The sequence below is a fragment of the Phragmites australis genome, chromosome 8 (genome assembly GCF_958298935.1).
Source record: "Phragmites australis chromosome 8, lpPhrAust1.1, whole genome shotgun sequence".
NCBI classification, from domain to species: Eukaryota; Viridiplantae; Streptophyta; class Magnoliopsida; order Poales; family Poaceae; genus Phragmites; species Phragmites australis.
This window is the reverse complement of record NC_084928.1, coordinates 7,068,523-7,074,522: the sequence shown is the minus strand read 5'-3', so window position 1 is coordinate 7,074,522 and position 6,000 is coordinate 7,068,523.

Genomic DNA, 6,000 nt, shown 5'->3' with positions numbered 1-6,000 from the left:
GCATCCCACATTCTCAAAATCCCCTCACTAACACGAAGATATCTATATGCTAAGGAGGTGCCAATGCTAGCTTTATGGCAATCAAATAATGCCACCTTAGCTTTCTCACTAACTTGCCTTTTTTAACATGTGATGGGAGCGAGGTGAGACAAGTATGTGTGCATGGATAAGTTGGAACATCTCAACCCTGTATCTATTCTCCATGGTACGCTTTAAGGCAATTATGGCCTCACAACCACACCTACTCAGTTTCCGCATGTGCTCTCTTTTCTTCTTATTGTCAACCAATTGGACCGGCGCCTCAAACTTTTTCTTGACTTCACGTCGAAATCCTTCTCTCGAGCAATAGAATCGCTTCCACATCAATTCGCCGTTCACCACTTTATGTTGTCCAATCCGAACTGAAAACCCAGCTTCATGAGTATAGTCTTTGTAAAACTTCTCGGCTGATTCTATATCAGCAAACTCCATCCCCACAAATGGCACAAACTGATTGGGCACTTCCGGTTCGCATGTTAATCCCTATAATAGGACAAACTTATTGCAATCAGAAATCTAATGCCAATTATACAAATGAGGCACTATATTCCTGACGTTTGCTGCACTTACACACGATGGAATGATGTGCTTTTGTGGAGTGCTGCACCCATCATCGTTCATTGGGAAATAGTTTGTGGGTGCCTGGACCAAGGGCATGCCAAGGTTCGCGGCGGCAAGATGCTGTTTAGGTTCGTCGCCGAGGTTCTGTTCGGGCAAGGTTGATGTAGTGCATGTGGAGAACAAAGAGCCGCAACCGGTCGTGCCGTCACCGGAGCACCGCAATCAAGGCCGCCTCCGGAGTTCGTCATTGACGTTGTGCTGGCGTAGCCGCGTTCTGGGTCACCCGGCGAGCCCATCGCCGTCCAGGCCATCGAGCCCATCACACCCGTCGTCGTCCATGGCATCTGTGTCGAGGGCGCGCCCTGTGTCGTGCCCGTCACCATCGAGCTAGTCTCCGTGGCGCTCATCCATGTCCAGGGTGTCACCGTCGATCCATTTGCTGCCGCACCCGTCGCCGTCCAGGGCATCGCCGCTGCTGAATCGATGCATGGCTCGAAGTCGCCGGCGCTCGACCCTCACCGTCGCGATTGCAGCCTGGGCGTTTCAGCGAATCGTCATTGGCGGGAATCGAGATGAGGCTGATTGGGGAATTTTGGAAGTGGCGGCGGCCAGGAGAATGAGGGAGCAATGCGCGGAGGATTGAATTTGTGCGGAGGGTTTTCTGCAAAAATCTATTGCCGGATTAGAGGATCCGTTTGGCTCGTTCGATGCGAATCGGACAGTCCAAATCGAACGTTTGCACGATTGCACCGGAGACATCGTTTGCACGGAAGATTTCGCCTGTTAAACCAACCAAACTCTCGCCACGGTCGTTTGCTTCGTATCCCACACAGGCTAATTATGCCGCTTTTGCGTAGCATTAGCATGCGCGTGCACCTGATGGATTGGACTGGAAATGAGTGTCAGAAAGCTCAAGAGATTCGTTTTTAGTAGTATCTCGCCATGCAACCCCATGGGTCACTTTATTTCCTAAACCGAAGTGAAGTTTGAAACCGAACTGTCGTTCAGACGTTCAGTAGTGCGCTGTGCTTTGGATGGAGAGACGGGGCGCAGAGCAGGAGTAGTATATCGCAATAGAAAAGGTCAGGGTCAGATGCTGGCTCAGTCAGAGGATCGACTTGTACTGTCACTCACGCCACCCGTCCATGGCCATGCATGCATCCGGCTCAACTGTCCGGTCCATCCACCCCGGCTCCTCGCTCTCTGTCGCGCGCGCACGCCTTGGTACTTGCACAACACGAACCTGCCAACTGCAGTGCTGTTTGGTCCATACGCCACGTCAACAATCCAAGGCAGGGCAGAGGGCACTATAGATGCTGCTGTGTACTGTCCTGTAATACTAGGCGTAGAAGTTAGTGTACTGCGATGTTTCTGATTCCCATGCTTAGAAATGTAAATACAGGGGGAAATATACCAGACATCCAGTTTGTACTACCACGTAGGAGTACGTAATTCTATGTCGACTCGGTCAGTAAAGGATGGTGTCAGTACGGCTACTACTACTACCAATGTTGAGCCGTATATATAGAGACCATAGGCTGTACGCTTGTACCTCGAGACATGCATGTAGGAGAAGTAGCAGTAGGGGTACCGTATGTCCGTATCAACGCCGTACGACTATGACTAGACTTTAGACCACACTGCATGCTTTGTCCGTGATTGATCTCCAGCGACAAGATTCCGGTCAAGATCCGCGACCAAAACCGCTCACTAATACGAGCACGTACATCTTCGACAAGATGCGATGCGAGGTGTAGCTGCAAAGAGAAAGAGGCCATGGGGCTATATCGGATATCAGAGCCTTCTCGTGCCGCCGTGAATTATAGGCGGGCACGTCTCATAAATGCTCTCTGTCCGTAGCCGGCCGAGCCGGCAGCTTGTTCAACTCGTCGAGAGCGATGGAGCAGACAGTACCGGACCGCAGTTAATGGCGGAGCTACCGACGTGACGAGCGAAACAGAACTTTTACTCCTACTGCTACTCTACGCACGTACGTGCGTACGTGGCTGCAGTGATCGAGGCCGTGGCGATGCCGATGCGCACAGTGAAATGAACTGTTCGTACGTGTACTACTGCCCTGCGTGGTGGCGTGGCACGGAGCAGCGCGGCCTGCACCGGTCGAACCGGGCAGACGCATTTGCTCCGCGGCCATGCGCCCATGTCGATCGCCACTCCCGTCTCGTCTGCGAGCGAGCGAGCAGTAATGCTGCGCCAGGCGCGGGCAGGCCGCCGGGACTCGGAAGCACGGAGCGATGGTGTGTCGCACTGGGGTGGTACCACTGTGCGGTCCGTGCATGGCGGGATGGGCTCGGGATGGCGGGGTTGAGCTTCGTGATGGCGAGATGGCGGGGTTGAGTTGGGGCGGGGAATGAGGAGGCACCGCGCGCGTGCGGATCATGAGAGAGAGCCATGCGTTCTGAGCGGATTTTCGTGCCGTGCCGCATGGCGCACGCACGATCTATTCTGGCCTGTTCAGTTGCCACACGAGTCCGAGACCGCTCCGGCGAAAAAGCAGAGGATCGCAATGACGAAGAGACGATACACGTACCAGTACCACGTACCACGGTGCAAGGCCGTCTCTCGGTATCTGTACAATACTGCAGCTGCAGTAACTCCTCGTAGCAAACCCAGTATTGCCATCGAGACTTACTGCTAGTAAAAAAAGGACAAGGCGCTTAACATCTCCGGTTTTTGTCAACGTCTCAACCCGGAAGGCCGGCAACAAGACGTCGGGGGCCAAAAGGCCCACACGTCGGTGGCGGCACATGCAAAGCGCGCCCGCACTGCCGATCTCTCACCCGTCGCTTTCAGATCTTTTGGCACCTCCCCGAACTCTCCGTCGGCAAAAGACACGATCCGGCCGGTGGCCGGCTGTACGCTCGCCACGGATCCGAGGGCTTTTCGTTGCGAGCGACACGGTATAGCTCTGAGCGTTTCTCTCTCTCCATCCCCCCCTCTCTCTCTCTCACCGACATGTAGCCGTGACGACTGCTCGGGCCCGCCGGTTTGGAGCAGCGACACGTCGTGATCTCTTTACAGTTTCTGGTGAAAATATGAGAGGGGAGGCAGGGAGAGGGAGAGGGAGAGGGCCTTTTTCGACGGTGCGCTCGGCAGGCTCGCTCGCCGGCCTCGGGGAGGCCATCGTGCTCGCCCAGATTTGTGGGTGCCACAAACGGACGCTGGCAGTCTTTGTGGTAAAGGAAATCCATTTCTGGTAGCCAGCCATTGGGTGACATGCTGCTCAACAAAGTTGTGGCATGAGCGCATTATGAAATTTTGATTTACTGCGAGTTGTTACAGTGATAACTCTGAGGGACCAAACCGCCGAAACCGTACTGCACCCTATGAAATCCTACAACAACTCCAGGATCCCAACCATTGGAAGTTAGCCGAGCTTCACGTTGCAAATGACTAGCGTACGAACAAGGACACAGCTTCACACTGCTACCGATTTCCAACGGCAGGGCATCACTAGTCCACAGTCCACTACTACTAACTTGCATGGGAGCACTCCTGATCCACTAGCCTGCCCATCCAGAAAGGACCGCATCATTGCTACCGCGGATACGCTCCCATGCACCATCGACCTCGAGTGCCTCCAAAACTTCTTTTCCCATCGCTGTTTCACCAACACGAGCTATGGAGCCAAACGATTTGTACCGAAGAGTTTCCTCTTTCGGAGCCGGTATGGGAGCACAGGAAGCCGACGCGTCGGGAGCGTACGCTTTTCATGTGCGAGACGCGATGGGCGAAGGCGCCACCGTCGCTTTTGGAAAATCACAGTTAAATTTTGTTGGTGGCCAAGCATCATTCACCTGTTTCTTACCTGTCCATAGGCGCGGTTTATTTGGCTCACTACTGTTACTCGTGCTTTTCGATTTTCCAGTACAAGGAGCTTCTGAAAAGTATATCACCGATCGGTAGGAAGGCTGGACGAATGGTTTCACCGATTGCCAACGTGAACTGATGTCACAATCTGATGTTGTTTTGGTAGAGGCCACGAGCTAGCGTTGAGCGTGCAGATAAGAGGCCTGCCGTACCAAAGCACAGCAAGCTGAAGCACGAGTTTTAACGATCACCAAACGTGAGAGCCCGAGAAGAGAGCCGCAACGCCAGCCCAGTAGTTTCTTCGTCGAAGCAAAGGCCTGCGGGGTGAAACGGAGGCCCGTGATCAGGAGCGACGGCCCGACACGTTAGGCTTAGCTTAATCCCTCCCATTTTTGTTTTTGAAGAAAGGTTTTTGACCCAGTCTTCATGTGAGGCTTTTGTGGGTGCTGGTTCGAGCCCCGGTTGGCCGGCTCCTTCTTAAGCTTTTACCAACTATATTATATGTAGGTTCTAAAAATTTTAGAGAAGATCTTGGTGTTTTTTTACACCAAATTATGGTCGATACAAATTGAATCCTAACTGACTTGGTACCACCCATAGTGTATTGCCACCGCACTACGCACTCGTATGCAACATAATCCTTCTCTGCCGTCACAACAAAGTTAAAGAAAAAGTTGGAGGACAAAAACAGTAGCAGATAAGTGACGGATACAGAATAAAATTTTAGCGGGATGTGCCTCAACAAGCTAAACAAAAAATCGCCTACTTCAAACTTCTAAACAATATTTTACATAAGCATAACGGAAAAAATACAAAACACATTCACAAATGAGCATACCACTAATTAAGCCCAATATTCTTCAATCACGGTAATAGCCTAATATTTTATAATCTTCATGAGTAGATCTGTGCACAAATATAATAAATTAGTAATATAAGAATTTCTTTCTAATTTTAAATAATGATGAATATTAGAAGAGAAAAGTAAATAGAACGTACCACTAATTTAGTTTAACCCACTAACATCTGTTGTTTTTTATGTCATCAAACTATTTTATGATTTGTAAGGAAATAGCAAAACATGGTTAAAAAAAATATAAGGAAGAGCAAACATTACATCTGGCACAAGTCTTATATATTTTTGTGCTAATGATCAAACATAGATGCATGTAAATCGATCATGTATAGAAATTTATAAGCAAGCTAGTAAGATTAAGATTATTGCAATACATGAGCTCCCCAGCCCCAGTGCTGTGCTGTCCGGTCTCCAGCAACTTCACACTCGCGCGCGCGGAGACACACGACCACAACGACCGGCCACCCGCGCCGCCGAGCTCCGCACCAACGCCGCAAGTCATCGATTAGGCGATTAGAGATCGGGTGTCGCTTCGGGAGATCGGGAGTCGCCGAGTGGATCGAGTCGGGAGTCGGGACAGCTCGGCAAAATGAGATTGGCACTGCAGGCCAGGTTGATTGGACCTTTAGCCTGACTCTGGACTCATCCCCCTCCAGCCCAATTGCCCAAAGTCCCAAGCTCAGCTGCGGTTGTCTTCCTCCTCCGTCCGTTCGACC